Source organism: Tupaia chinensis, unplaced genomic scaffold (genome assembly GCF_000334495.1).
Source record: "Tupaia chinensis unplaced genomic scaffold, TupChi_1.0 Scaffold139677_1, whole genome shotgun sequence".
In the NCBI taxonomy this organism is placed as follows: Eukaryota; Metazoa; Chordata; class Mammalia; order Scandentia; family Tupaiidae; genus Tupaia; species Tupaia belangeri.
Genome location: NW_006199558.1, coordinates 688,561 through 705,393, shown reverse-complemented (window position 1 = coordinate 705,393; position 16,833 = coordinate 688,561). Strand labels below are relative to the sequence as shown.

Here is a 16,833-nt window from a genome sequence, read left to right as displayed (position 1 = left end):
ACAAAAATATATATATTGAATGCAATATAAGGATTTTAAATAGTAGTCCATACTCTTATATGGTACTTGATATATCATTTAAAATTTTGTATTTTATTTTTATATTCAACAAAGCTTCATGCTCTCACTGTCAGAGTATATATCTGTAGATGGACAAGAACTTTCTCTAGGCTAAAGACAGCCTAACTATTGCAAAAAAACCAGGGACATCTTTATTCCTTTTATTTTTCTGTTCCTATGTTTTCTGCCTTGAAATGCCTTCAACCATTATCCCAACTATTGAAGTATGTCCTCTTATTTTAAATAATCTTTTGCAAACTACTAGACTTTATTGATATTTTTCATGTAAAGTCTATAGTACTCTTACACGATTATACAATTTATCATTTGATTATATATGATTCTATTCTTTTACAGTTTACTCATACATATTCATTCCTACTTTCCAAGATTTTAAGCTTTCTGAGAGAGAGCATTGTGTTTTCCCACCCCTAAGCTTCTTTAGTATAATCCAACATTCTTAGCAGAGGTCTGGGTACATTTTTAAATTGTGTCATTTGGTGATATCTTTAAAAAAGACAAAGTAACCCCTTTAGTTACAGGAAGTTGACTTCCTGGATATCCAACTCATAGTGTTTCATGTCAAGTTAACCTATCTGCTTTGCCAACTTTATTCCTGCCCTTCTATACTTCTATTTCTTTTGCAAATACTAAATGAGATAGTACATTAAAAATACTTCCTAATATAAGGCCTTGAACTTATTACATGCCAAATTAATATTAATTGCTTTTGTTTTTCTGTTTACTTTTCTGGCTGAATTGAGAAAAAGTAGAATTTTTAAAATAAAAGTTTCATTCCAAATATTTTGTGTTTAGTAAAGGCATAATTGTATATTAGCCTTGCTAGATGAGAAACATAATGGATGATATATAAAATCCTGTCATGTACTTACAGTATCTATGAAATTGCTCCTTTCATGGAAAAGCAGATATTTTTCCAAAGCTTTCTTTGCATTATTCTAGAGTAAAAAGAAATATTACATTTTATTTCTGTAGTTATGGGAGACAGAATAATTGCAACTTCTCTTCTTTCGTGATTCAGAATCTTTAAGAAGTTTAAGCAGCATTCTATTACCAAAGGATCTGGAAGAAAATGTTTCTAGTAGCCCTGACATTGTTTAGTTACTCTATAAAGTCACTTTTACTATTGCCTAACTGTGGAATGATACCCTGGTCACTTCTTCCTTATATCATACAGGATTTCCGGTGATATAAAACCCCTTCAGTTAGGCGACACTATGCCTGGGAGAAATTAACTTTGTTGTTAAAATAAATGTAATAGTGAATGGATAGAGGAAAAAAAAGATTTATAAAAGAGTTTCATTATTTTATATGTCTGCAGCTAGATCTGCTTGGGAAGCTATGGATCAGCTGATTTCTTTTTTTAATTGCCAGAGAGCATGTGTACTTGCCCTTGAGAGAGAAACCACCCCTCAACCCCTGCCCTCACCATGGAGTCTGGTCATGCTACAGTCCTTTTCCCTCCACTTCTCCATCCCATCAGGATTTGGGAGATACATATCCATTGTGTTTTTCAAGTCATCAGAGCTAGGATTTGAATAATTGTCATGTCAGATTTGGTTTCCTGTGCACAGCACTCACCCACTGTTCCTCTGAGTCAGCCCTAAGTTCTTACTCCATTAGGAATTCTAGAAGTACTTCATGAAAACCTATAGCAGGCAAGTAAGCAAAGTAGTATGTTGTGGTAGATAGCATTTCTCATTAATACATGACTAAATAGATAGAGAATAATTTTCCCAGATATACTGAAACAATAAGTGACAACACAGACTTGAAGCCAATTCTTTGACCCCAAAGTATAAATTCTTTGACTCCTTGCCCTGTAAATTTGCTTCAGAATAAATACACTGGTTCAGTAGCTATTTACAACTTTATCACAATAATCAGAAATTCACCATTACGTTATCTGAAGATGTCTCTATTGCAAAAATAAATAAAAACGGCAGAGATCTACTTCTTACAACACAAAACTATAGGAAAACTAGGCAGAGTTTAAGCTCTTATTAGGAACCAACTTGATCAAGATGTTTATTCTCTTACATAGTTCTGTAAAATCAATGTGGTTTGTGGTTATTTAACCAGTATTTTGTTGGATCACATGAAATTCTTATTTCTATAGGTCAAGAACTATTCTTTAGTGATAACTTCATGTGGTTCAAGTGAAAAAGTACCTCTGATGCATTGTATCAAGTCACCCTGTGTGATCTCTCTCTCTTCATTCTATCAGAATGAAGCCATAGCTACTAGCTATGATTTATAGTCTGTTTCCTTGTGAACAATATGCATTGGTGCTGTACATGGTATGCTTTAGATAGAACAATGATTGTCTTCCATAAAAATATGTAGATTTCCCCATAGTGGCTATTCTTTGTGGGAAAATAACTCATAGTGATGGCTGGAGAGTGACTTAAATTCATCAAGCACCATTTACTCTCTGCACAGATAGAAAAGAAATCCCATGAACTCAATGATGTGATTTTAATAGTATGTCCCATGATGTTATATGTAAAAACATGCAATAAAGGCAGATAAAGGGATTTTAAGTACAAATGGATTAGGAATATGGGGCAAGGGAAAAATGCTAGTAGAAAGAGATATCAAACCAATAATGAATTTAATCAAGATAAAGCACAAAATGTGTGCTATAATGTCCTATAAAATTTCTTGAAATAGGTCATGAGTTCTGCCTTTAAGCTTGTAAAAGTCAATATAAGAAGAACACTGCATTAATTATGAAATTCATGGTGTCCATTAGACAGTAGCAGCTATAAAGGAAAAGCAAGATAATTTCCAGTTCTAATACCAGGAAGAAAATTTACCTTTATAGTCTAGGAGCAGAAAGAAAATTGGCCCTGCATACTGTAACTGTTGGGTTGTCAGAAAAGTCAGGACATGCTTTTCTATTTTTCTGTGCAAAGATGTGTCATGACTTTTCCAGTGACCCAAATTTTTTGAAGTAAAACTTCATTAACATCTTTATAGTGAACCCCATAATGAATTTATAAGGATGCTTTCTCTTTAAGCTATTTTCTTTAATTTAGAGCACTAATGTAAATATGAAAGTGTCACTCAGTAAAGGCAAATAAGTAGGAATTAATATGGAATGGTACAGATTTATAGGTCTCTGCTAACCAGGATAACCCAGAGGTAGACTTCAGAATAAATGTATTGAATGAATGGATGTACAGCTATTCCCTCAGGCCATCCTGTGAGCTTTGATAGAAGTAGAGTGCTCTTATATCCTCTGACACAGGATTTGGAGCACCGCTATTCTGGTTGCCACTTAGGTGCAGTTAAATGCAGAGACATGTATTCCAATCATCATCTAGGTAAGGGTAAGATCAAAATCCTCAAATGAAAATCAAAAGACTTAAAAAGATAGACGGTTGCATAAAATAATATTCCTTTTCTACAGGGAGATGATTCCAGGCCTAACTAGATACAGGGTGAAGACAAAGATTATACATGCACAGCTTAAGAAAAATCAAAAGTCCTTAGATCTATTCCTTAGCTCCTAAACCATAGCAAAACTTTAAAACAGATGCAAAGGAGATTCAGCATCAAAAACTACTGCCATCTCTTAAAAGAAGCAATTTGTCTTTCTAGAATCTTCTTCAAGATGAAATGGTCATCCAATATAAATCTATGGAACTAAATGAGTTAAGTTAAAGTACTAATGATAACAAGGAGGAGAGAAAAGAGGATGATAGATGCTTACTACATGTGAAACGTTCTTCTAAGTATTTTACACGTATTTGCTTATTAGACTTTCAGCACAAGCCTATGAATTAAGCACTATTGTTATATAATATTGAATATAAAGATATTAAGTAATTGTCCCAAGGAATATAGCTGGTGAATGTCATAACCATGATTGTGAATTAAAGTCTGACCCCTGAACCAGGGATCTTAACCACTGTGCCATGTAGTGTAGGCTTACTACTTGTAAGCCAGTCCAGTGTTAGAATAAAGCTACTTCCTTTCCAGGTGATATTGGTTTTAGTATATTACCTTCTTTTAAATAGCATTTTAGTCTTGGAACCACAGGTCTCTTAAGGTTACTCTTTATTTATTTATTTTCTAATTGCTAGTGGGCATATGCAATTACCAGAGAAAGATATGGAGACAGAGAGGGTAAAAGCACCCCCTACTGGGACTTGCCCATACCACAAACCCTTCTCTTCTATTTTTCCATCCTGTCACTGATTTGAGGCATGCATGCTTATGTGACCAGTGTATTTTCTAAACCACTAGGGCTGCAATTCTAAATACAGTCAACCATGTGGGATCTGGCTCTATTAATCACTAGGCCTCAGGACTACTCCTCAGATTACTTTTTAATGACAATAAGATTATAATATACATGTATGAAAATGTTCATTTTTCTATTTTCTATAGCTGAAAGACATTTATTTATGTATCAAATTTATATTTATTAAGTGCTTTCTTTGTCTAGACACTGTTGTAAGTGCTGAAAATACAGATATGAACTACACAGATAAGATCCCTGTTGTAACAGAGTTTAACCTTTTAATAGAAAGAGTCAGAGTAAAAACAAAGAACAAATAAATAAGCAAGAAAATATCAGATAGCAATAAAGACTCTGCAGAGGATTAAACTAGGATGATGTGAAAGAGAATGACTGGGTAGTGATAGTATTTGAATCACCAAGTTTTGTTTGAGTTCCCAAAATTATATATCAAGGCCCAAATTCTCCTCTGAGGAACAAACTTAAATTGACATCTCTATCTGTTATCTCTGATCATAACACTAAAATATGTTTGTCTTCTCTTCATATACTCTTGTAATGGCAGAATAAATAAAAGTTTTAAGACAGTATCAGAGTAAATATGTTTGAATAGTACAAGACCCATGAGCTGTTGAATAGATGTGTTGAAATAAATCTAACCCTTAGAGTTATTTAGGGGAAAAATTAACATAATAGATGACCCATATTAAGTGTTCAGCAAATATTTTTTGAATAAATGGACTTAGTAATGAACCCTAAAGGTCAATAAATATGATTATCAACTAATCTTTACTCTGGCAAATTGTCTTTCTCTGATAGCCAGAGAGATGAAAGGTCTAAAACTTGTATTCAGAAATATGCCACAAAACCGGAAAGTAAATAAATCATCAGAAAGGCAAACATATTCTTAGATTTCTGCTCCCAGCCATAATTGTCTATCTGGAATGCTCCCAATAAGAAAACAATACAATATGACAAAATATAAAGCGCCTTTTTTTTAAGCATTGAATAACAAGCAACAGAAGAGTGTGACCACAATTGTGAGCTGAGTTTCATAGCTGCCTCCATCTTCTACTGGGTGCTCTTTACTATCACAAAGAAGAGGGGTGAATACAAGCTAGTGTCAAATCTGCCTCAGCAAATGAGGCAGAAATCTAAGTTCTGGGCTGTTGAAGTATCTAGAAATTTCAGGACAGGATACAGAGAAAAGAAATCTGCATTGAGTGGGGAGAAGTATGGAATCCAAGAATGGATGCACCATGAGTCCTAGGCTAGATCTGGGCTACACATGTTCCAGATGAGATTCTGAGGTCCAGCAGAGATCCTGTGATACATGGCTGAGGGCAGAAATATGATAGCATAGATAGTATGGTGCTAAAAGATAACAGAATTCCAGTCTTGTGAGAGTGGAGAGTATTTGCTGAGCAACTTAAGCCCCAGGAAGACCATGGCTCTAAAGACCAAACTCTCACTGTTGAGTCATACTTGAAAAAGATCAGCCCTACTGGAAATGAAACCAACCCTGAAAGGATCAATAGACTCTGCCAGTATTTTAACTGCTCCACAGAACAAAATTTAACACCTTATGAAAGAAGATGATGTAATCCAGACTTTCTGTTGTGTGACATTATCAAAGTCCAGTATATGATAAAAAGTCACTACTCACGTAAAGGAGTATAATAAAAAGACCTATTATTGAATAAAAACAAGTGAGCTGAAATATAAGCTAAGATGCTAGAATCACCAAATGAGGTTTTTGTGAAACTATTAAACATATATTGAAGGACTTAAAGAAAAAGATTATCTTGGGGAGTGAACAGATGGGAGTATGAGGAGAAAATTAGACATTGTAAGAATATAGAAATTCAAGAATGTACAAACAGCAGTAAAAAGTTCACTGGTAAGCTTAACAATTGGAGATTGCAGAAGAAAGGCTAAGTGATCTTGAAGACAAATCAATAGAAAGAATGAATCTAAGTAGGAGGAAAGATTATTGAGCTTGAAAACTTACCAATAGAAATAACCAGATCTGAAGAACAGAGAGATCATGAAGAATAAGTGAACAGAGACTCAGTGACTGGTAGAATCGTATCAAGATGTCTTATATGTGTATTGATGTTATTCTTGAGAGAAAAGAGAGAGAATGATCAGATGGATAATGGTTGAAGAAATAATGGTCAAAAATTTCTCACACTCAGTGAAGAAAAAATTGAGTTAAAGGTCAACATTGACTAACATATATGAGTGCATGTAAATAAGTAGAATGGGTCATAGGATACTATAGCACAGTAAAGAGAGTTGGTGACCATTCATTATGCATCAAAGTAACATGAAGGACTGATTTCAAATGTCTACACATAAAGTAATGAAATTAATTTCTAATATTTGAGATCGGGCAGGTGGAGGGAAAATAAGGTCTATGAAGCTCAGAAGATCCCAGACAAAATAAATATAAAAGAACAACAGCAAAGATACCTTATATTGAAATTGGTAAAAACAAAAGATAAAGTTTTTAAAGCAGCCAGAGAAAAAAATACAATACACAGATGTAATTAAAAATGGTAAACAAGGGTTGAAATCTTAGACAATGAAGGTCATAAGATAATGGAATAATGTCTGCTAAAAAAAAAAAAGATCAGAATTCTATATCCACAGAACACATCCTGACCATGATAAACCAACATCTTTGAGAGAAGTGACAGTTAAGAGAATTGGTTATCACACAGTTAAGAGTGTAGACTGTAGAGACCATAGAGAGAATCCCTGAGCAATGTGATCTTGGATATTTAACTTCTCTATGAATGCATTTCTTCTGTAGAAAAATAGGAATAATAAAAGCTGTGGAGGTCTTAAATGAAAGAATATTTGCACTGCCCTTACAGCCATGCTAGGTATATACAGTCATCCCTTGGTATTCACAGAAGATTGATTCCAGGACATTTCACGGATTCAAAACCTATGATTGCTTAAGTCCATTATATAAAATGGTGTAGTATTTGCATTTAACATATACATATTTTCCTATGTACTTTAAATCACTTCTAGATTATTTATAATATATATAATAATGAAAATACCATGTAGTTGCTATTCTATATATTTTACAGAATAAGAAAGTCTCTATGTGTTCAGTACAGATACAGCTTTCTGAGCCCTAACTATAATACATAGTACATGTCAGTAATAATGTAACATTTTTTGATCAGCTATTGGGATTGGCCAAATTCACAGATGGGGAACTCACAGATCCATAAGGCTGACTTATTAAGGTCTCAATAAATCTAATGTATAAACTATGGCCAATGAATTAGATTATTCTTCATCAAGAATGCTGAGATAAAATTTAAATACAGCTTTCTGAGCCCTAACTATAATACATAGTACATGTCAGTAATAATGTAACATTTTTTGTTCAGCTATTGGGATTGGCCAGATTCACAGATGGGGAACTCACAGATCCATAAGGCTGACTTATTAAGGTCTCAATAAATCTAATGTATAAGCTATGGCCAATGAATTAGGATAGATTATTCTTCATCAAGAATGCTGAGAAAAAATTTAACAGTAGTTGTGGGAGGAAAAACATGCCTATATTTTATCTTAGAAATTGGGGATTAATAAGTAAGAATTTCAGTCCCTGGCACTCCACTCTCTTTCAGTAGGACATTTTAATTTCCTTTTAGGTGATAGATCAAAGATCAGTGAAGCCCTCACAGTCTCCTAAGTTCCAAGGAGCTGTATGTGTTGGAATTAAAGCCCATAGTCTGGTGGAGAGATCAGCTTTCCTGCCCATATTTGCTGCTTCTCATATTTATTTGATGACAGGTGGTCTAATGCCAGTCCTGACAAATCAATGTGTCCTTCCAAACAAAATGCAGCTGAGCCCATTGGGGAACATTCCCCTGACCAGAGCAAAGAGCTGAGAAAAGCTACAGGCAAGAGGGTCCTCCAAAGATGCCTTCAAAATTGGAGACAGAAATAATCTCCAAATGAGAACACAAGAACTAAGCTACATACTTATGATACTCCGTGCCTTGCTTTGGATCTGCCTCTAAATATTCTCTCAAGAGTTCTTTCCACACTTTATCCCATTTGGTCCTTCATCAAGGTGAAACCAGAGGCTTAAAGCTCCTCTCCTCCCCCATCCCCCACCTCATGTCTCTCCCTACAATCCCTACTGGCATGTAGCAATGTTAACATTTTTTTCCCTCTACATTCAGTGGTTCTTTGTGTCAGATTTTATGAATTTTAAAAGATAACTCCCTATGTAAGATTTGAATGATGTAAAATATTAAAATGTAAGGCCATTCCATTTTGTTAAGTAGTACTTGAAAATACTCAGACACTCTTGGGATAAACAGAAGTCTAGCCGAGTGACAGAGAACACCCCAATGCACCCCCATGTATACTTCAGTAAGTTCTCTGTGAGATAAAAATGTAAGAAAGACTGCTTAATAATAGAAAAAGCCAACCAGATTTGAAAAGTATAGATGTTAGAAAAGTATAAAATCTAAAAGAATCATTTTTCTTAAGAAGTGGAAAATCTTGAATATTTGGGAGAGGAAAAATTAAGGGAAAGGAAGAATAGGAGACTAGAAGACCTAGAGTGAGCTGGGTTCAAAACCACATGGGGTAGGTCTGACTTTTAGTTGTAAATTCCAAGTTAAGCTAATAGGACACACAGAGAGCTGTGGTTTGCAGACTTATCTATTACAATCACCCAAGGTGCTCTTAAAACCCCTGAAGCTCAGGTCGTATCCTGAAACAATTATTCCAAGTCAGCATGTCTGGAAGAGGAATCTAGGCATCAATATTTTTAAGGTCTCTCCAGGTGATACCAATGTACAGTAGAAAAGGTTGTGAATAGCTTCTCTCTCTGAGTGAAAGTCAAGGATGCAGAAAGTGAAGACATTTCTTCCTAGGGTATGTGATATCTTGATCCTCAATGGAGTATAAGTTTTTACTTAATAAGTTTAGGTTGCAGACACCTACAAACAAACAAATTTAGAACTAGTCCTCAGGGATAAACATAGACGACTAACTTTAGAGAGCTTTCCTGGTCAGACTCTTGTCCTTTTCTCCCACTGTTATATGCCCTTTGCCTGAGATGCAGTTTTATCAGCCCATAAAGTGATTACGGGAAATCACCAACATCAAATCTCCAGAAGGATTTCCCAGCAAAATTTGATATGTGCAATGGCAGGTGTTTTATAATCTCCAATGTCATTCTTCTGAGCAATTTTATTTAAAAGAAGGCATTATAACCTTGGGGAAAGTATTCAAACTTAGTTTACATGTTGTTGCTAAGAAAAATTTCTAGGAATACATATTACCAGTAGAAAAAAAAAAGTCAGACCTACTCTACTGAAGAAGTTATTATATTTTTAAATGAATGTCTTAAGCAATGTATATTCACTGCAGACAGAGAGACAGAGAGAGACGGGAAATAAGAAAGCATCACCAATAGGGGATGGCCATGCTGCAATCCCTTCTTCATTCTCCTCTTAGGATTTTGGGCATGCACGCATGCGCTCCTAAGGTGTTTTTCAAGCTGCCAGGTCCAAGACTCAAACTGTGCATTTAACCGTAAGGCATCCAACTGCCATACCCTCCACGCTATCTGCTGGCCCAAAGAAATGATTTTTAATATTCTTATTACCAATAATATATAAGCAATTCATTCCTAGAACACACGCAGCTCTATTCTGGACCATGCGTGGAATTCTCTACTAGGTAAGCTTTCAACAACACAGTGCTTTGGGGTGTCTTGTGGTTAACGTCAGCTTCAATCCTCCCTAGCTGAGTTTCTCAAATGGTTGCCTGATCACTATTGCATCAAGCTCATCTGAAGTACATCCTAAAAATCCATATACCTAAGTTATTCTTAGATTTCATCCAAGTGTGGGAAACACAAATTTCTGCAGATAAGACCAAAGAATATTTTTTCTTAAAACATCCCCTTCCCTCACTCCCACCCTCCAGTGCTGTGTGCACTGAAAATCTTTCAGTAGGACATTTTAATTTCCTTTTAGGTGATAGATCAAAGATCAGTGAAGCCCTCACAGTCTCCTAAGTTCCAAGGAGCTGTATGTGTTGGAATTAAAGCCCATAGTCTGGTGGAGAGATCAGCTTTCCTGCCCATATTTGCTGCTTCTCATATTTATTTGATGACAGGTGGTCTAATGCCAGTCCTGACAAATCAATGTGTCCTTCCAAACAAAATGCAGCTGAGCCCATTGGGGAACATTCCCCTGACCAGAGCAAAGAGCTGAGAAAAGCTATAGGCAAGAGGGTCCTCCAAAGATGCCTTCAAAATTGGAGACAGAAATAATCTCCAAATGAGAACACAAGAACTAAGCTACATACTTATGATACTCCGTGCCTTGCTTTGGATCTGCCTCTAAATATTCTCTCAAGAGTTCTTTCCACACTTTATCCCATTTGGTCCTTCATCAAGGTGAAACCAGAGGCTTAAAGCTCCTCTCCTCCCCCATCCCCCACCTCATGTCTCTCCCTACAATCCCTACTGGCATGTAGCAATGTTAACATTTTTTTCCCTCTACATTCAGTGGTTCTTTGTGTCAGATTTTATGAATTTTAAAAGATAACTCCCTATGTAAGATTTGAATGATGTAAAATATTAAAATGTAAGGCCATTCCATTTTGTTAAGTAGTACTTGAAAATACTCAGACACTCTTGGGATAAACAGAAGTCTAGCCGAGTGACAGAGAACACCCCAATGCACCCCCATGTATACTTCAGTAAGTTCTCTGTGAGATAAAAATGTAAGAAAGACTGCTTAATAATAGAAAAAGCCAACCAGATTTGAAAAGTATAGATGTTAGAAAAGTATAAAATCTAAAAGAATCATTTTTCTTAAGAAGTGGAAAATCTTGAATATTTGGGAGAGGAAAAATTAAGGGAAAGGAAGAATAGGAGACTAGAAGACCTAGAGTGAGCTGGGTTCAAAACCACATGGGGTAGGTCTGACTTTTAGTTGTAAATTCCAAGTTAAGCTAATAGGACACACAGAGAGCTGTGGTTTGCAGACTTATCTATTACAATCACCCAAGGTGCTCTTAAAACCCCTGAAGCTCAGGTCGTATCCTGAAACAATTATTCCAAGTCAGCATGTCTGGAAGAGGAATCTAGGCATCAATATTTTTAAGGTCTCTCCAGGTGATACCAATGTACAGTAGAAAAGGTTGTGAATAGCTTCTCTCTCTGAGTGAAAGTCAAGGATGCAGAAAGTGAAGACATTTCTTCCTAGGGTATGTGATATCTTGATCCTCAATGGAGTATAAGTTTTTACTTAATAAGTTTAGGTTGCAGACACCTACAAACAAACAAATTTAGAACTAGTCCTCAGGGATAAACATAGACGACTAACTTTAGAGAGCTTTCCTGGTCAGACTCTTGTCCTTTTCTCCCACTGTTATATGCCCTTTGCCTGAGATGCAGTTTTATCAGCCCATAAAGTGATTACGGGAAATCACCAACATCAAATCTCCAGAAGGATTTCCCAGCAAAATTTGATATCTCCAATGTCATTCTTCTGAGCAATTTTATTTAAAAGAAGGCATTATAACCTTGGGGAAAGTATTCAAACTTAGTTTACATGTTGTTGCTAAGAAAAATTTCTAGGAATACATATTACCAGTAGAAAAAAAAAGTCAGACCTACTCTACTGAAGAAGTTATTATATTTTTAAATGAATGTCTTAAGCAATGTATATTCACTGCAGACAGAGAGACAGAGAGAGACGGGAAATAAGAAAGCATCACCAATAGGGGATGGCCATGCTGCAATCCCTTCTTCATTCTCCTCTTAGGATTTTGGGCATGCACGCATGCGCTCCTAAGGTGTTTTTCAAGCTGCCAGGTCCAAGACTCAAACTGTGCATTTAACCGTAAGGCATCCAACTGCCATACCCTCCACGCTATCTGCTGGCCCAAAGAAATGATTTTTAATATTCTTATTACCAATAATACATAAGCAATTCATTCCTAGAACACATGCAGCTCTATTCTGGACCATGCGTGGAATTCTCTACTAGGTAAGCTTTCAACAACACAGTGCTTTGGGGTATCTTGTGGTTAACGTCAGCTTCAATCCTCCCTAGCTGAGTTTCTCAAATGGTTGCCTGATCACTATTGCATCAAGCTCATCTGAAGTACATCCTAAAAATCCATATGCCTAAGTTATTCTTAGATTTCATCCAAGTGTGGGAAACACAAATTTCTGCAGATAATGCCAAAGAATATTTTTTCTTAAAACATCCCCTTCCCTCACTCCCACCCTCCAGTGCTGTGTGCACTGAAAATTGAAAAACTCCATATTGTGGGATTGAACATGAATAATGAATATTGTGGTTATGCTTCACAGATTTGGAAACCAGTCATTTTGTCACAATCTAAACAGGCAATGTTCTGACTCAGGAATATTTGAACTTTTATGTTTGAATTTAAGAAACACATGCTAAAGTTTAAATAATGCCAGAAATACTGTTTTTTTTTTAATTTTTCAAGGATTCATAACATGAATTTTATGTGTCTTACCATGAGTGGGGTGCCCATTAGCACCCTTCATGTTTTAGCCTATTAAAGAGGGAACTTAGAAGTGTGAAAAACTATTGTTTCAATGTCAAATCCAGTAGTTTGATTCAGATGAGCTAATTCAGCTAGCAGCTGAAGGAATGGGTGGATTAATCATAGGTAGTGCATAGACAGGCAGGAGTGGGTATACAGGATGGAGGAAGGGGATTGGGGAAGGGCTTCTGTCAATTGGAATGTTGTCTAGAGCAGAGGACTCCAATGGACTGAAAGGCAGAGTATATGAGAAAATAATCTATTGCAGTCTAGGAGAGTGAGAACAAGGAGAAATAATGCAATGATAACCAAGAGCTAGATGTTGTTAGCTTACAGCAAAATCTTTGGACTCTTTCTCATTTGTCCCCTACCCCTGCAGACATGTGCACACACACACCCCAAATTCCTTATGAAATTCTCCTTGCTCTACCTTCAATATTTATCTGACACTTCACCTTTATTACCACTCCCTGTCTTTTGCCTAAACTATTGCACTAGCCCTCTAACAGCTGTCCCCACTTGCTGCACCCTCTACAATTCTCACCACACAGAAACAGCATCATTTTAAATTTTCAGTTAGGCTGTCACCCTTTCTGTCATTTAAGCCATCTAGTCTGTGGTATTTTGTTGAGAGCCCTACCAGACTAAAATACTTGTTCATCAGAAAAATTATATTTAGAGTTAGCTCAATAAGCATGTGATTACAGACCTTGTTTGACAAATAAAAATTCTTCTCCAGCTCTCCTTTAATTTTTTCTCCTTATTCTTGGTAGAACACATGTGCATGAATGTGAAAGAGAAAGAAAGGGGAGGAGAGAGAGAGAGATGTATACTCTTCACTGTGTCTTGTCATGATCACCTTTCTCTAGTCCTTCAGCCCATCGGATCTTGTGCACTCATGTGTGTACCTGGTAGGCTTCAGGCCAGCTATTCTGGGGATTTGAACTGCAGTGGCCACGTAGGATTTAGCTTGAGCAGTGATATACTGCTGCACCACAGAGCTGGCTCCTAGTACTCACTTACAAAAAAGGTTGTAATTATTTCAAATTCTAAAAACAAAATTCTCTGTTGTTATATTATTGATAATGTATATGTTCCAAATTGCTTATATTAATCTATAATATCAGTAAACGCTTATTTTTCCTATTCAAGAACATTGTGAAGATTGAGTTGATAGTAGTGTGTTGAAAGATTTCAGTGTGAATTTTATGTACATTGTTCTACATGTCTTGTTTTTAAAAAAATCTCCGTATTTGTGGTGGTGCAACAGGTGGTATATCCCTGTAGTAGGAGAGTGATTTCCTTATAAAGGTGTTGATAAAATGTGAAATTTAAATTCTAACAATGATTGCCATTTTCTTGAAGATGCATATTTTTAACTATTCTATTTATTTTTAAATGTTCTTATCTTACAAAACAAGGTCAATCAGGGAAATTATCTGACATGTTTCTATCTATAAATACTTAAAAGGATAGCATAGTTCTACTTTATTTGGTTCAAGACATGAGGATAGCTGTTTTCTAGGCAATATGGCATTGTGGAAATATGCATATTGATTTCCCTATATAATTGGGAAAACATTACAGCAGTCCTTGGATTGAGGAAAGTGCCAATCCAGACCTAGATCCTTAGAGAAGTTTTTATTTTCTAATACTGGAAGATACCAGACCAAAGAAACAACACCTGTGAAATTAACTAGAATTCGTGAGAGAAATAGGAAGGAATCCTGAGTAATAGGCTTATCACTTGAATGCATCATTGACAGTTAACACTCAGCATATCAACTGCAATGTGGGCTAAGTCCTTTACATGAAAGAAATGGCTTTCTTGGAGCTCTGTCCATATGTTGAGTTGTTAGGAAAGTCATGATGCATTTTTGTATAGAAAAAGGTGTCATGAGTTTCCCAACGATCTAATTTTTTTTTTGGAGAGGTTTTTCACTATAGGGCACGTGCACTTGCCAGACAGACAGAGAGAGACATAGAGATAGAAAGCGAGAAATCACCCCCCAGGGGGGATGGTCATGCCACAATCCCTTCTCCTCCATTCTCCTCTCGGGATCTTGGGCATGCACGCACACGCGCCCGGCGTGAGTTTTAAGCCACCTGGTCCAGGATGTGAACCGCGGTCGACTACGTGGGAGTCCAGCGACATAGCTATTATGCTAACTGCTGGTTCCCCCAACGATCTAATATTTTACAACACTGTTTGTGTGCTAACTCCTTTCCCACCATAAGTCTATTCAATATTCACAATTATAAAGTTAAAATTTTGAATATTCAGTTGAGGAGGGAAGAAAGAGGAATCCTCTTTTTATTTTAATCTAGACCTTAAGATCCCTTAAGATCCCTTATAGGAATATTTAGGAAGAATCTCATCTGAATTTATGAAATATATTCAGCATAACTTATACTTGAATATAAACCAAATAGAAAAAGCCTAGACTCCCTATAATCCCAAAAGAATAACAGGAAAATCAAGAGACCTATGTAAAAATACTCTAATTCCAAGGATGGTGACCATTCAAACAATTTAACTATGGAATAGTCTAATGTAAAACAAATATTTAAAAATATCTGATTGTGATCTCAACACAATTTAAGAAGTTATCTCAGCAGCAAACATATACATGCTCAAGAGAAAGCAATCTATAATCAATTAGGATGGCCAATGATGAAAATAATTGCTGTTCATTCATGAACTATGTGAAAGCAATGATTATTTGATTAGATGAAAATACCATAATTATGATGTAGAAAATGAGCTCAAGTACTATTGTGTATGTTTCTTAAATAAACTATATAATGTCCTTGGTTAAAAGAAGAAAAGATTAATCAAAACCAATAGTTTAATAAGAAATCATAACCTAAAACGTGTTTGGGTTGGCAATGAGTTTGAGGCATATTAAATACCAAGAGATTCTCAATCATTGTTTTAAGAATGATTACAAAGTTGATCGAGAATAAAAAGTGTATGATCTTGGAAACAGTGTGCTGTATTAATGTTTAAGTATGCTGGGTCTTAAGGCCCTAATAAATTAACCAGGATAAAGAAGACAGATGACATTTTTATAATAACTTGGTATAGGTCATGTGTATTTCTAAGAGAGAGAGAAAGGGAAACTGAAGAAACACCCCTCTTGGGGGATGGCCCTGCTACAGTCCTTTCTCCATTATCCTTTCAAGACTTTGGGCATACACGCTAACTGCTGGTTCCCCCAACGATCTAATATTTTACAACACTGTTTGTGTGCTAACTCCTTTCCCACCATAAGTCTATTCAATATTCACAATTATAAAGTTAAAATTTTGAATATTCAGTTGAGGAGGGAAGACAGAGGAATCCTCTTTTTATTTTAATCTAGACCTTAAGATCCCTTAAGATCCCTTATAGGAATATTTAGGAAGAATCTCATCTGAATTTATGAAATATATTCAGCATAACTTATACTTGAATATAAACCAAATAGAAAAAGCCTAGACTCCCTATAATCCCAAAAGAATAACAGGAAAATCAAGAGACCTATGTAAAAATACTCTAATTCCAAGGATGGTGACCATTCAAACAATTTAACTATGGAATAGTCTAATGTAAAACAAATATTTAAAAATATCTGATTGTGATCTCAACACAATTTAAGAAGTTATCTCAGCAGCAAACATATACATGCTCAAGAGAAAGCAATCTATAATCAATTAGGATGGCCAATGATGAAAATAATTGCTGTTCATTCATGAACTATGTGAAAGCAATGATTATTTGATTAGATGAAAATACCATAATTATGATGTAGAAAATGAGCTCAAGTACTATTGTGTATGTTTCTTAAATAAACTATATAATGTCCTTGGTTAAAAGAAGAAAAGATTAATCAAAACCAATAGTTTAATAAGAAATCATAACCTAAAACGTG

The 16,833-nt window shown here is 35.6% G+C and overlaps 1 protein-coding gene across 2 annotated transcripts in view; it reads left to right on the top strand.

Annotated features, from left to right (window-relative positions):
- The window catches only part of THSD7A (thrombospondin type 1 domain containing 7A), a 491,805-nt gene that overhangs the window by 265,689 nt on the left and 209,283 nt on the right, over positions 1 to 16,833 (top strand). The gene's annotated exons all lie outside the window — the stretch shown is intronic.